Source organism: Rhincodon typus, chromosome 29 (genome assembly GCF_021869965.1).
Source record: "Rhincodon typus isolate 14 chromosome 29, sRhiTyp1.1, whole genome shotgun sequence".
Classification (NCBI taxonomy): Eukaryota; Metazoa; Chordata; class Chondrichthyes; order Orectolobiformes; family Rhincodontidae; genus Rhincodon; species Rhincodon typus.
The window spans coordinates 14,757,914-14,773,305 of record NC_063360.1 but is presented as its reverse complement, the minus strand read 5'-3'; the positions used below and the strand labels follow the sequence as shown (position 1 = coordinate 14,773,305).

The following is a 15,392-nucleotide window of genomic DNA, read 5'->3' as shown; positions in this document are numbered from 1 at the left end:
TGGACCAAGAAGTGGAGGATGCAGTTTGATTTAGATACATGTGAGTTGTTGCATCTTGATAAGGAAAACTAGGGCAGGATTTATACAGTTCATGGTAGGACCCTGGGAGTGTTGCCAAACAAAGAGACCTTGGAGTGCAGGTGCATAGTTTCTTGAAAGTGGAGTCGCAGGTAGACAGGGTGATGAAAGAAGATATTTGGCTTATTTGCCTTCATTGGTCAGCTCATTGGGTGTAGGAGCTGGGATGTCATGTTGTCACTTATAGGACATTGGTGAGGCCACTTTTGGAATATTGTGTTCAGTTCTGGCCATCCTTCTATAGGAAGGATGTTGTGAAACTTGTGAGGATTCAGAAAAGATTTACAAGGATGTTGCTAGAACTGGAGGGTTTGAGTAATAGGGAGAGGCTGAATAGGCTGGGACTTTATTCCCAGGAGCATTGGGGGCTGAGGGGTGACTTTACAGAGGTTTATAAAATCACGAGGGCCACGGATAGAGTGAATAGCCGAGGATTTTTCCTAGGGTGGGGGAGTCTAAAACTAGAGGGCATAGGTTTAAGATGAGAGGGAAAAGATTTAAAAAAAACCTGAGGGGCAAATTTTTCACGCAGAGGGTGGTGCATGTATGGAACGAGCTGCCAGAGGAAGTAGTGGAGGCTCGTACAATTACAACATTTAAAAGGCATCTGGATGGTTATATGAATTGGAAGGGTTTAGAGGGATATGTGCCAAATGCTGGCAAATGGGGCTAGGTCAGATTAGGATGTCTTGTCAGTGCAACAACTTGGACCAAAGGGTCTGTGCTGTATGACTCAATGACTCTAAATCTTCAGATGACCACCGCTGTCAGTGTGTAACAGGAAGGTAAACTGAGCCCAAACAGCTGGACATCATGTTGTCAGATGAATTTTACTGCAGCTCATCATGGTATAAGATCTACGTGATCAATTTGCTGTTACCATCCTCTGCCCTGGAAGGGAATGTACAAGACCTGCTTGATCTCGTGAGACAGAGGAAAATGAGGAGAGACTGTTGGCTTCAAACAAGGTATAGTTCATTTAATAGTTTAATAGTAGCTAAAATAACTCCACAGAGGCCTGTATCCCATCACCAAGTCACCCTTTATTTACACACGGAGAGCCTTTCACACTCATCCAGCTCCCTCAGAGCCAGCTCTCAGAGTGAACAAAACCTCTGACATACCTGTTTATATCTGTCAGCCAGGGCTTCATGACTGAGACCAGATTAACAGCCCCAATCAGGGAACTCATACTCTATGAGGTCCACCTGGCTGACCTCGTTACAATCTCTATGTCCATCTCCCTCTGAGTCCAAAGACATAGACTAGTTCTTTCTTTTGTAGCTCCTCCTGGAGCATGTTAGCACTGGGTAAGGTTCCTCCAACTCTGCTTCTGATATGGGCAGAGTGTAATGCACAGTAGCTCACCCCTTGTGCCTGGAGCATCTCAGAAGAAAGTCATTCTCTTCTTCAGTTGGCAAAAGCATCAAAGCAGTGGCTACCCACTGTGTCCATCTCAGATTCCGAGGGATCTTCAAGGAGAACCCACGAGTTTTGAACAGTTGGAATGGCAATCGAGGAGCCAGGCGTGTTTTGCTTCCACACTTTGGTCAGTTTGAAGGTTTCCCAAGGTTCACACCAGGACCGTCGCACCTACCCAAAATTGATAGGTCACTGAACCCGACCTCGTGTTGACCACGCCTCTTACCCTTGCAGGGTAATTCCCCTGCTTCCTACACTAAACTTGATCTGCTGAAGCCTTGCGTCCGGCACTCATGTTCTTGACGCCATTTCACGCTCACCCCCAGGTCCGGGAAGATTGGATTTAACTTGGTGTAGAGTCTTCTCCCCATTAGTAACCCTGCTGGAGCTATCCCTGTAGTTGCATGAGGGGTGCTCCTATAATCAAACAGGAACCGGGACAGTTTGGTATCTAGTGAAACTGTAGGCTGTTCCTTTAAGCCTGCCTTCAAAGTTTGATCTGCTGTTTTTGCCAGACCATTGGATGATGGATGGTATAGTGCATCCTTATATGACGAATGCCATCTCACTGTCGGAAGTACTCAAATTCTCTACTAGTAAATCATAGAATCCCTACAGTGTGGAAACAGGCCCTTCAGCCCAACAAGTCCATACTAGCCCTCAGAGCACCCCACCGAGACTCATCCCCCCATAATCCACCAATTCTACACATCTCTGAACACTATGGGCAATTTAGCATGGCCAATGCACCTAGCCTGCACATCTTTGGACAGTGGGAGGAAACCAGAGCACCTGGAGGAAACCCACGCAGACAGGGGAGAACGTGCAAACTCCACACAGACAGTAACCCGAGGGTGGAATCGAACCCGGGTCCCTGGTGCTGTGAGGCAGCAATGCTAACCACTGAGCCACCGTGCTGCCTCTGTGATTGACAATTCCAGGAGTCTTGGTATTGCAAAAGGTATGCGTAGTTTTTCTATTGTCGTCCCCGTGTTTGATGAATGAATTCAATGACTAAGAACATTGAGCCCATGAAAGGATCTGCATAGTCAACGTGTAATTGAGTCCAGGGTTTACTTGGCCTTTCCCATGAATGTGGGGGAGCTGCTGGCGGTATGTTTTGTGGAGGCCCACACAAAATGGCTGGTCATGCATACAGTTCATTCGTCAAACACGGGGACGACAACAGAATAACTGTGCGCACCTTTCGCAATAGCCAGACTCTTGGAATTGTCAATCACAGGTAACAGGCCATCACTTACCAGCAGGAAATTCCTACAGGGAAATGGTATTCATCATATAAGGATGCACTATACCATCCATCATCCAACTTTTGTCCTGTTGGGTTTCTGGGCACTGCCGCACCAAAAAACAGCTATGTTTGCATCTAATCCTGGCCATCAGACCTAGCTTCTCGCCAACATCGTCATTTTGAAAACCTCTGGAAGACTCTGGTGGAGTTCAGCCAATATCTGGCAGCGACTTTTGCTCAGTGCAATCATTCTTGCTCCCTATAATAATACGCTGTCTTCTATGTGATTTGATCTCTCCGGGTCCAAAGACGTTTCAATTCTGGTTGTGACAGCCTTTTGGATCCCCCATCATCACCAGCTGTTTCAGTTTTGCCAGGACCAGATCTTTTTGCATCCAAAGTCTGATAATTGACAATTCCAGAAGTCTGGGTATTGCAAAAAATGCGCTTGTTTTTCTATTGTCGTCCCCGTGTTTGACAGCTGTGACTGGAAATGTGCCCAGAAAATTTAAAACCATTACAGGTTCCCCCGATGGTGTATCTGTCAGTGGGAGGTGGCTCAATGCATTTGCATTTGCTAGTTGGCCTCCCGGACCATGTTCCAACATGTAATTTTACGCACTCAGTATTAGAGCCCACCACTGAATTCTGCCTGAAGCTATGGGTGGTACTGCCTTGTCCAGTTTAAGTAGACCTAGTAGGTGTTTGTGGTCTGTTGTTATTACAAATTTACTTCCATAAAGGTATCGATGCTGCTTCCTGATTCCAAATATGACCGGCAAACCTTCCTTCTTTATCTGGGCATATTTACATCTTCCATTAGCCAAAATCCTGGTTGCATATGAAATTGGGTGTACCCTCCTTTGGGCCAGCTATGAGCTAAAATTTCCCCAATACTGTATGGGGAAGTATCACATTTTAATACCACGCCTTGCCTGGCATCAGAGTGTGCCAACACCTTAGAGGATGATGGCTGTTTCTTCACTTCCCTGAAAGCTATGGCTTGGCTATGCAACCATTTCCAAGGCAGATTCTTTTTTAAGAATTGATACAAAGTTGCCAGGATGGAGGCCGGGTTATGTATGAATTTTCCATAGTAATTCACCAGCCCAAGGAAAGACCTAAGCTCCGGTACAGATGTGGGGGAGCCGGGCCACCTTTGATCACCCTCACTTTATCTTCCAATCGGTGTAACCCAGTCTTGTCAACACTGTAGCCCAAGTAGGTCACTTGGGGTGCCTGGAACATACATTTTTCCTTCTAAGGCATACGCCCACCAGGGAGAAATGCCTGAGGACTATATCCAAGTTCTCTAAGTGTGCTTTACTGGTCTTCCCTGTTATTAGCATGTCATCCAAATAAATGGTGACCGGGGTAGACTTTGTAAAATGTTTTTCATTGTCCACGGAAAAGGCGCACAGGCTTACAATGCCCCAAATGGCAGTCACATATATTGGTACAAACCCTTATGGGTATTAACTGTGGCATACTTCTGGGAATCCTCACTAACTACTATTGCAAGTACGCATGGCTCATTTCCAGCTTCATGAAGGACAGCTACCCCCCCTCCCCACCGCCTCCCACCGCGCTGGCTTTGTGTATAAATCTCTATGTGAGGGATTGGGTATTAATACAGCTGTGAAAAGCTGTTTACTGTTTGTTTCAAATCTCTACAAAGATGAACCAAGCCATCGGGCTTCACAATCAGTTTGATAGGTGCTGCCCATTCCACTGGTTTGATGATTCCTTTGCTTTCCAGCCTTCTGATTTCTGCCTCTACTTTCACCTGTAAGCCACTCAGTCAACATTATACATCTCTGAATTAAACAGTATAGATAATAAGTATTAATAAACTGCATCAGGTGTCCCTAGCAAGCATTGGTGCAGGGAACCGTAAACCAGAAAGAGGTAGCACCAAAGAACAGTTCCTCAGTGAAAGCACTCACCAGGGAACTGTACCCCAGCATGGGGAAAGAAGAGCTTTCAGAAAATGTCTGTTCTTCAGTTGCGGGCAGTTGAAAATGGAGTCACTTCACTCAGAAGCAATGTAAATACTTAGAGTCATTGAGACGTACAGCATGGAAACAAACCTTTTGGTCCAACTCTTCCATGCTGACCATATATACTAAATTAATCTAGTCCCATTTGGCCCATATCCATCTATACCTTTCCCATTCATGCGCCCATCCAGATGCCTTTTTAATGATGTAATTGCATCAGCCTCCACCACTTCCTCTGGCAGCTCATCCCATGCACATGCCACCCTCCCTGCATGAAAGAATTGCCCCTTAGGTCCCTTTTAAATCTTTCCCCTCTCATCTTAAACCTATGCCCTCTAGTTTAGGACTTCCCAACCCCAGGGAAAAGAAGTTGGCTATTCACCCTATCCATGCCCCTCATGATTTTATAAACCTCTATAAGTTCACCCCCCGGCCTCCAACGCTCCAGGGAAAATAGCCCCAGCCTATTCAGCCTCTCCCTATAGCTCAAACCCTCCAACCCTGGCAATGTTCTTGTAAATCTTTTCTGAATCCTTTCAAGTTTCATAATATCCTTTCTATAGCAACTAAAAATTAAATAATTGGTTATATTAACATCACTGAACAGCACCACAAGGGAATAAAAACATGAGTTACAGGCTGACTTTGAGATAAACACAATTACTTTCTGAAAGTAACAAGGAAATTGAACTTTAATCAGTTCAGAATTCTCCAAACTTAGCTCTGACCAATGCCCCATCCCTCCTGGTTCTGCGCAAGTGCCCCAGAAGGGGTAAAGAATAGCAACTAAAGCAAAGAACTGAAATGGACATTCAAATTCTGGCGTGGAAATCTAGCGTCAACCTGTTCTCTAAACTACCTCTCTCTTAAAATAAACAAAGCAGAGGTGAACAATTCATTCCCAAAAGGAATTTGTTATCTAGGCCATTTCAAAGGAGACAGTTCATCACTATCTCCCCAGGCTATTAATGTTGAGCATTTAATGCTGGCCTCACCAGGGACACCCATATCCCAAGAACTAATAAATATAACAAACTTTATTTAGAGCTGGGGACACTTCTACTGTGCCTAGATATATTTGTATCACGATTGTATGCTTTAATTAAACAATTTATGTTTCTTTACCACTTATTAAGGAATGGGAGAATTCTCAGAGCACTTCAGAAGACAAAGCAAGTAAATTCTTGTGTTATAGCCCAGAGCAGAAAATGGCATTTGATTACCTCGACTGGACCTCCATCTGACCCTGTCCATCCCCACTATAACTGCATAAACTGCCTAGGGAGCATTGAGGAGAGAATGATAAACATTCCTTTGGCTTTTTAAATGCAGCACAGTTTGTTATCCAACCCTCTCATTACTCAGCTAAACAGGAGTCATAAAGTGAAGTTGGTTTATGAGTTTACCGAGTGAGAAGCAGAACTATACCATCCAGAAAGTTCACAAATGCTCGTTGCGATCAGCTGAAACAGCAAAGGCCTAGGTGCTCAGGGTTAGAGAATGGAAATTAAGCGAGGGTTCCTCTTTTAATTATATCCAGTGATTATCTGCCAGGAGGTATGGGTGTATGTTTCCAGTGGGCAAATGATGGGTTTGAATGAATGGTTTTACTGGTCCAAGGACTTAACAGAACACAAGATGAATTTAGATGTAACTGTGAAATATCTCTGGAACCCATTGATGAATCTAAAATATTAACAAATCTACGTGTAAAAATAGAAGACTACATGCGATGCAGCTTTCTGAACTAACGATAAATGATTAATCTACTTCTGTTCATTAGCAAGAAAGAATTTTAAAGGAAATGATGTGTTTAAAATGGATAATTTCCCTTTATCAGGTTGTGATAACTAAGAAACAGGGGCTGTAAAGCCTGGCTGGTTCTGGAGGGCTGATCCTGTGACATTGAATTATGAGACATTCGACCACATGACCCTTACCCATCCCTTGTCACTTTCTTGTTTTTATTTATGGTTTTTGTCAGCAATTGTCGTTTGAGACATTCTGGGGACTTGCACGTACTCCATGAGCAGGTGAGGAAAGTGCTGGTTCTGGGAAAACATTAACCAAGGTGAAAGGTGCAAAGACAAGGTTTGCTTTCAGCATAGAGAAAATACAATCAGGAAGAAGAGTTCCGGGATGTATCTGCTCCTTGATGTGACACCTGGTAAAATACTACCTTAATGTTAAAGGTACTCACCTTCACTTTTGCTGTTTTGAGATTAGCTCTTTTATCCATGTTTAACCAACACTGTAATGAGGTCAGAAGCTGAGTGAACCTGTCAGTAAGTGGGAATTGGTGAGTAAGAGCTGCTTGGTAGCACTGTTGATGACACCTTCTATTACTTTGCCATTGGGTCAGTAATTGGCTTGGATGGATTTGTTGTGCTTTTTGTGAATAAGACATACCTGGAAAATATTCCACATTGCAGGGTAGATGCTAGTGTTGTACCTGTACTGGAACAGCTTGACTAGGGGTGCAGCAGGTTCTGGAGCACAAGTCTTCAGTATCAGTGCTAGAATGTTGTCAGGCTCATAGCCTTTGCAGTATCCAGACTTTTTATATATATATTAGAGTGGATTGAATTGAATTCGTTAAAAATTTACATCTGTGATATTGGGGTCCTCAGGAGGATGCCGAGATGGATTTAAAACTTGGCACTTCTGGCTGAAGTTTGTAAATATGCCAGCCCTGTTTTTGCACTGGCATACTTGAGGATGGGGATATATGTGGAGCATCATCAGCCAATGAGTTTTTAATTGTCCCCCTCCATTCACAGCAGGATGTGGCAGGACTGCAGAGCAACCATCTGGTCTGTTGGTTGTGGCATCTCTTTGCATGCTGCGTGACTGTGCTACAAATGCTGTCGCTTCACCATTTCATTGAATTTTTAGGTATGTCTATTTCAGGTCCTGGCATGCCCTCTTTATTTTACCAGGGTTGATGCCCTGTCATGGTGTTAATGGTAGAATGGGGATCTGTTGGGCCATGAGGTTGCAGATTGTGGTTGAATAAAATTCTGCTGCTGATGATGATCCACAGCACCTCATGGATGCCCATACTTGAGTTGTTAAATCTGTGTGAAATCTTTACCATTCAGCGAGGCGGCAGTGAAAGAATTCTTAATGCAAAGGCAGAACTTTATTTCCATTATGACAGTGCGGTGGTCATTCATTTAGACGCTGTCATGGAACTGCCACAGCTAGATTGGTGAGGACAAGGTCATGTACCTTTCAGAGATATTCAGAACTGCCGATGCTGGAGTCAGAAATAACACAGTGTGGAGCTGGAGGGACACAGCAGGCCTGGCAGTATCAGAGGAATGGGAAAGCTGACATTTCAGTTTGGGACCCTTCTTCAGAAAATCAGAAAATTGGGACCTTTCTGAAAAAGGGTCCTGACCCGAAAAGTCAGCTTTTCTGTTCCTCTGATGCTGCCTGGCCTGCTGTGTCCCTCCAGCTCCACACTGTGTTTTCATATACCTTTCTCCTTCTTGTTGGTTCCCTCAACATCTTTTGCAGGGCAGTCTCGCTCGCTCATTAGCAAAGTGACAAAGGCACTTTTGCTGATGGACATTGAAGACCACACCCAAAGTAAATACATTCTCTGTTCTTGCCATCCTTTAAACTCCTGTTTTCCTTTTCTTAAGGGCATTAATTAATTAGATGAGTGTTTAACAATTGATGATAGTTTCATGCTCATCATTACTAAGATTGGTTTTCAATACCTGATTTTATCAGTTGAATTTAAATTCCACCAGCTGCTGTGGTGAGATTTGAACTCATGTTCACCAGAGCATAGCCTGGATTATTTGGTCCACTGACATTACCACAATACTACTGTCTCCCCCCAGCCCCTGCTGCAGGAATCTGAGAAAGACATCGGGGCACTTATACTAGGGATGGACTCCTCCAATCCTTGCTAGACTATTAATCCAGAAACCCAGCTGATGTTCTGGGGACCTGGGTTCGTATACCACCACGGCAGATAGTGGAATTGGAACTCAAAAAAAAAATCTGGAATTAAGAACCTACTGATCACCATGAAATCATTGCCGATTGTCGGAAAAACCCATCTGTTCACTAATGTCCTTCAGGGGAGGAAATCTGCCACCCTCACCTGGTCTGGCATACATGTGACTCCAGACCCACAGCAATGTGGTTGACTCTCAACTGCCCTCTGAAATGGCCTAGCAAGCCACTCAGATGTATCAATCGCTACAAAGACTCAAAGAAATGGAACTGGACGGATCACCCGGCATCGACCTAGGCACCGGAAAAGACAACGGCAGAAACAGCCCCGTCAACCATGCAAATTCCTCCTCACTAACATCTCGGGGTTAGTGCCAAAATTGGGAGTGCAATCTCACAGACTACTCAAGCAATAGCGTGACATAGTCATACTCACAGAATCATACCTGATAGACAATGTCCCAGACACGACCATCACCATCCCTGGATACGTCCTGTCTCACCGGCTGGACAGACCCAGCAGAGGGGGTGGCACAGTGGTATACAGTCAGGAGGGAGTTGCCCGGGGAGTCCTCAGCATTGAATCCAGACCCCATGAAGTCTCACAGCTTCAGGTTAAACATGGGCAAGGAAACCTGCTGCTGATCACCACATACTGTCCTCCCTCAGCTGATGAATCTGTACTCCTTGTTGAACAACACTTAGAGGAAGCACTGAGGGTGTAAGGGCATAAAATGTACTCTGGGTGGGGGATTTCAATGTCCACCACCAAGAGTGGCTTGGCAGCAGTGCCGAGTGGATGATCCATCTCGGCCTCATCCAGTGGTTCCCAACATTACAGATACCAGTCTTCAAACCATTCAATTCACTCCACGTGATATCAAGAAACGGTTGGAGACACTTGATACTGCAAAGGCTACCGGCCCTGACAACATTCTGGCAATAGTACTGAAGGCTTGTGCTCCAGAACTTGCTGATCCCCTAGCCAAGCTGTTCCAGTACAGTTACAACACTGGTATCTACCCGACAATGTGGAAAATTGCCCAAGTATGTCCTGTACACAAAAAGCAGGTCAAATCCAACCCAGCCAATTGCCGCACCATCAGTCTACCCTCAATCATCAGTAAAGTGATGGAAGGTGTCATCAACAATGCTATCAAGCAGCACCTGCTCAGAAATAACCTGCTTAGCGATGCCCAGTTTGGGTTCCGCCAGGGTCACTCAGCTCCTGACCTCATTACAGCATTGGATCAAATATGGACAAAAGAACTGAATTCCAGAGGTGAGGTGAGAGTGACAGCCCTTGATATCAAGGCTGCATTCGACTGAGTGTAGCATCAAGGAGCACTATAAAAACTGGAGTCAATGGGTATCAGGGGGCAAACTCTCCGGTGGTTGGAGTCATACCTGACACATAGGAAGATGGTCATGGTTGTGAAAGGTCAATCATCCCAGCTCCAGAACATCTCTGCAGGAGTTCCTCAGGGTAGTGTCCTAGGCCCAACCATCTTCAGCTGCCTCATCAATGATCTTCCCTCCACCATAAGGTCAGAATTGGGAATGTTCGCTGATGATTACACAATGTTCAGCACCATTCGTGACTCCTCAGATACTGAAGCAGTCCGTGTTCACATGCAACAACATCTGGACAATATCCAGGTTTGGGCTGACAAGTGGCAAGTGACATTCGTGCCACACAAATGCCAGGCTATGACCATCACCAGTAAGAGACAATCTAACCATCGCCCTTTGACATTCAATGGTGTTACCATCACTGAATCCCCCACTATCAACATCCTGGGTGTCATCATTGACCAGAAACTCAATTGGATTCACCATGTAAGCACAGTGGCTACAAGAGCAGATCAGAAGCTAGGAATACTGCGGCAAGTAACTCATCTCCTCACTCCCAAATCCTGTCCACCATCTACAAGGCACAAGTCAGGAGTGTGATGGAATACTCCCCACTGTCTGGATGAGTGCAGCCCCGACAACACTCAAGAAACTTGACACCGTCCAGGACAAAGCAGCCCGCTTGATTGGCACCACATCCACAAGCATCCACTCCCTCCACCACCGACACTCAGTAGCAGCAGTGTGTACTATCTACAAGATGCACTGCAGAAATTCACCAAAGATCCTCCGACAGCACCTTCGAAACCCATGACCACTTCCATCTAGAAGGACAAGGGCATAGGATACATGGGAACACCACCACCTCCAAGTTCTCCTCCAAGTCACTCACCATCCTGACTTGGAAATATATCAGCATTCCTTCACTGGGTCAATATCCTGGAATTCCCTCCCAAATGGCATTGTGGGTCAACCCACAGCAGGAGGACTGCAGCGGTTCAAGAAGGCAGCTCACCCACCACCTTCTCAAGGGCAACTAGAGATGGGCAAGAAATGCCGGCCAGCCAGCGATGCCCACATCCCACAAAAATGAATAGAAAAAGAAATTCATAGGTGCTTCTGGAAGACTCTGAAATTATATTCTTTTACCACAATCTCTGAGGCTGGCAAGAAGGAGACAACTGCAGGACTGCCTCCAGTTCTCAGCCACTTCCTGCTGGTTCTGTGTTGTTCTCTCCTGGAAAAGAGGGGTTAGGAGTGTGAGCTTTGGAAAACGGCAATATAATGTTTGTGGGCAGGCATAGGGATGGGTGTGACTTTGCATTAAGATGTTGAGGAGAGTATATGTGGGTCAGCTTGTGATGTGAGGAGCTATCACTACAGAGAGAGATGAGTGCACCTTCCAAAGGTGAGGAATGATTCAGAGATGGCTGGAGAAAGCAGATTGAGAGAATTCTTACTGGGATATTCCATATTATTCAGCTTTGCTGCCTCATCAGGATAGAACTGTATCCAGAAGCCAGTTACCATACCGCCACAGTCCTAATGACATCTGCAGAAATTTTCAGTAATGTCTACTTGTTCTCTGGGGCAGCTATTTTTTTTCTTGTCCATCTCCCTGCAAACTGTGATATTACCCACCCCTCTCCCCAACCCAGTGTGATGTCCAGGGACACATCAGGGAGGTTTGCACTCCCTTTGCGTGTTGAGAATCTGTGAAGTTCCTAGCTCATTATACTTCTACAATGCTCCCTATCTAACCTTCACGGAGTCCCTTTTGTGTAGTGGAGCTGAAATAGACTGGCTGGGTCCTTGTACTCACCTGCAAGGAATATCATAGCTGAACCCAATCCAATTTCCCCCAAAGTCCACATGCACTCTCCATCAGCAATCATCTCAATGCAGTAAAGGGCGGAATCTGGACTAATTTTTGAACCCGTATCCCTTGGGCAGAACCCTTGTTTATCCCAGTGACTGTCCCTTCAGACATGATTAGCTGACTCAGTATGAACTGGTAACCAGAGCTGACTTTTCTGATCTGTACAGCTCAGCGTTGCCCCAATAACCATTGGAAGAGCTGCAATAAAACAAGTAAAAGTATATGCATCAGAGAAGTAACTGGATTCAGACGACAAGATAAGGGAGCCTTGATATACCGTGACAGAGAAGTGAATGAATAGAAATTGTGAGTAATCTCTCTCCCCCCCACCCCCACCACCTTGTAATCAAGTAGAAGCAGATAATTTAAGAAAGATTCTCAGGTTCCTTATTAATAGTAACAATAGTTGACTTTGTGTTTGTGCCATTGATTAATGACTAACACAATTGCAATGATTCCAATCACCAGAACATTTCATGCCGTAGGGGCAGCGTAATTTTGTTAATCTAAACCACTGTTTTTCTATCTGTGAAACATTAGAAATATTTTTGATGCAAACAGGATGTTACACCATATTTCAGTGGATTAATGATGAACTGCTGTGCATTCACCTGTTACCAGCGGTGGGAGGACTGGGTGGAGAGTTGCCAGTTGTTTCCATGAAAAGCTATAAAGACTTCAGTTGTCTCAATCAAAAAGAGGGGAAATTAATCATCATACAGGGTGAAAGGGGAACATAGCAGGAAACAAGAAAGAACAATGATTGCAGCAATCCAGGAAGCAGGATATGCTGCCACTTTAGCATAAGTACAAAACAAACATACTAAAAGAATCCCACGCAAATTAATTAATCAGAGTTTGACTATTTGCTTCAGAATATGTAACAATATTCTCAAGAAACAAACCAGGAGAGAGCAGTAAGGGAACAAGCACAAAGCAAAATGGTGATTTTAATTTATTTTCCCCTGGGATATCATGGAAAACCCAGCACTTGCTTTCCATCTCAAACTACCCTTGCAGCGGTAGTGAGCTACCTCTTGAAATGATAGAGTCCATCAAGTACAGGTATGAGTATACAAATTGGGAGCAGGAGTAGGCTCCTCGAGTTTACTCCACCTTTCAGTAAGATTATGGCTGATCTGATTACCCTAAATTCTTACCTACACACGATAGTTTCCTGATAGCCTTTCACCACCTTACCTAGCTCCCTCTGCCTTAAGCAGATTCAGAGTTTCTGCTTCCACAGTCTTGAAGAAGATTTCCAAAGACTCATAGTCCTCAGGAAAAAGGTCTCCCCATTTGTCTTAAGTAGGTGACCCCTTCAGTTTAAATAGTGACTCATAATTCACACCATACCTGGGCAATTTTGAACATTGTTTTGTTGATGCTGTTGTAGCTATAATGGAACAGCTTGGTTAGTGGCACAACTAATTCAGGCACTAGAAACTGCATAGACTATGGATCCTGACAGTAATCTAGCAAAAGTACTTCTGCCTTGTGCTCCAGCATGGCACCCGCATAGCCAAGCTATTCCAGTATAACTTCAACTTTGGCATCTTCCTGGCATTGTGAAAAATTGTGCAGGTTTGTCCTGTCCAGAAAAAGCAGAGCAATCCAACCCTAACCAAATACTGCCAATCAGTCTACTCTCCATTGTTAGCAAAATGATTGAAGGGGTCATCAACTGTACCATCAATCTGCACTTGCTCAGCATTAACCTGCTCACAGATGCTCAGCTTGAGTTTCACCAGGACTACACAGCTACTAAGCTCATTATTGTGTTGGTCCAAACATGGACAGCTGAACGCGTGGGGTGAGATGAGAGTGATTACTTTGACCTTGTATGGCATCAAGAGCCCAAGCAAAACTGGAGTCAACAGGAATTGGGGGAACCTTTCACCGGTATGAGAGATACCTAGCACTAAAGAAGATAGTTGTTGGACGACAATAATTTCAATCCCAGGACATCACTTTTGAATTTCTTCAGAGTAGTGTCCTGGGCCCAACAATCTTCAGTTGCTTCCTCAATGACCAATGCAACTCCTCATTAAAGGTCAGAAGTGGGGATATTCTCTGAACAATTCCACAACATTTGTAACTCATCAGATACTGAAGTAGTCTGTGTCCAAATGCAGCAAGACCTGGACAACAGTGTCATAGAGTCAAACAGTCATATAGCATGAAAACAGATCCTTTGGTCAAACTTGTCCATGCTGACCAGGTTTCCCAAACTAAACTGGCCCCCCATATCCCTCTAAATGTTTTTCATTCATGTACCTGTCCAAATGTCTTTTAAATATTGTAACTGTACTTGCATCTATCACTTCCTCTGACAGTTTATTCCAAATACACATCACCCTCTGTGTGAAAAGGTCACCCCTCAGGTCCCTTTTAAATCTTTCCGCTCACCTTAAAACCACACCCTCCAGTTTTGAATTCCTCTACACTAAGGAAAAAAACCTTTACTATTCACCTTATCTATGCCCCTCGTGATTTTACAAATCACTATAAGGTTCCCCCTCAACCTCCCATGCTCCAGGGAAAGTCCAGTCTCTCCTTATGACTCAAACCCTCCAGTACCAGTAACATCCTTGTAAATCTTTTCTGCACCCTTTCCAATTTAATAATATCCTTTTTCTAGCAGGGTGACAAGAACTATTTAGTTCAACCATACAAAGTGTTCAATTTCAGCACCCATATGTTAAATCTTGGCTCAGTGCCATCAACGTGCCAAGCAATGATCACTTCCAACCAGACAGAATCTAACCATCTCCCCTTGAGTTCAATAGCTTTACGATCACTGAATACCCCACTCTATTAACATCCTGGAGGTTACCATAAACTAGAAACATTGTATAAACAGACTCAAAAGCACTCCTAGCGAGAACATGTGAACTGCCAGGCTCATGTTGTAGGTTAGAAGCAAGACTAAAGAGGACAAAAGGAAATGTTTATTCGTTAACTTGCGATTGAGTTTTTAAAACTTGCAAATTGTCAAAGGAAGAATCTCAGAATTAGGGAAGGTAAAAATGGGGAGGGTTCTTATCCTTTCCTATCTAGAATGTCTGATGGTATTGGGAGATAAAGAGTAATGGTTTCACAGCTGAATCTGCTGTGGTACCCTCCCTTGGTTCATGAATGAGCATTGGCAGAATTTTCAACTGTAGCGAGGGCAGTGGGGGAGGTCCTGCCTCATCAAACATCACCAAACATTCCAGCATGGGCCACTGGATAGTCATCAGGACTCCGGCTGGTTTATTTTCCCCTGACTAACCCAGGATTAATTATCTCTTATTGCAGCTCGAGCTGTTCAACGGGGAAAGGAAATCAAGACAGCAACTTGAAACAAACCATGTGATTTACATCTGTCCATTTTAAATTATGACAACTTTATTTAGAAATCATAAAGCATGACCCCATCCAATACAATTTGTTG

The 15,392-nt window shown here is 44.3% G+C and overlaps 1 long non-coding RNA gene across 1 annotated transcript; it reads left to right on the top strand.

The window, feature by feature from the left end:
• The first annotated feature begins 6,877 nt into the window (after window positions 1-6,877).
• LOC125486447 lies at window positions 6,878-15,392 on the top strand. The gene is made up of 3 exons (XR_007265102.1): window positions 6,878-6,944; window positions 12,124-12,262; window positions 15,257-15,392. It is a non-coding gene; the product is annotated as an uncharacterized LOC125486447 (long non-coding RNA).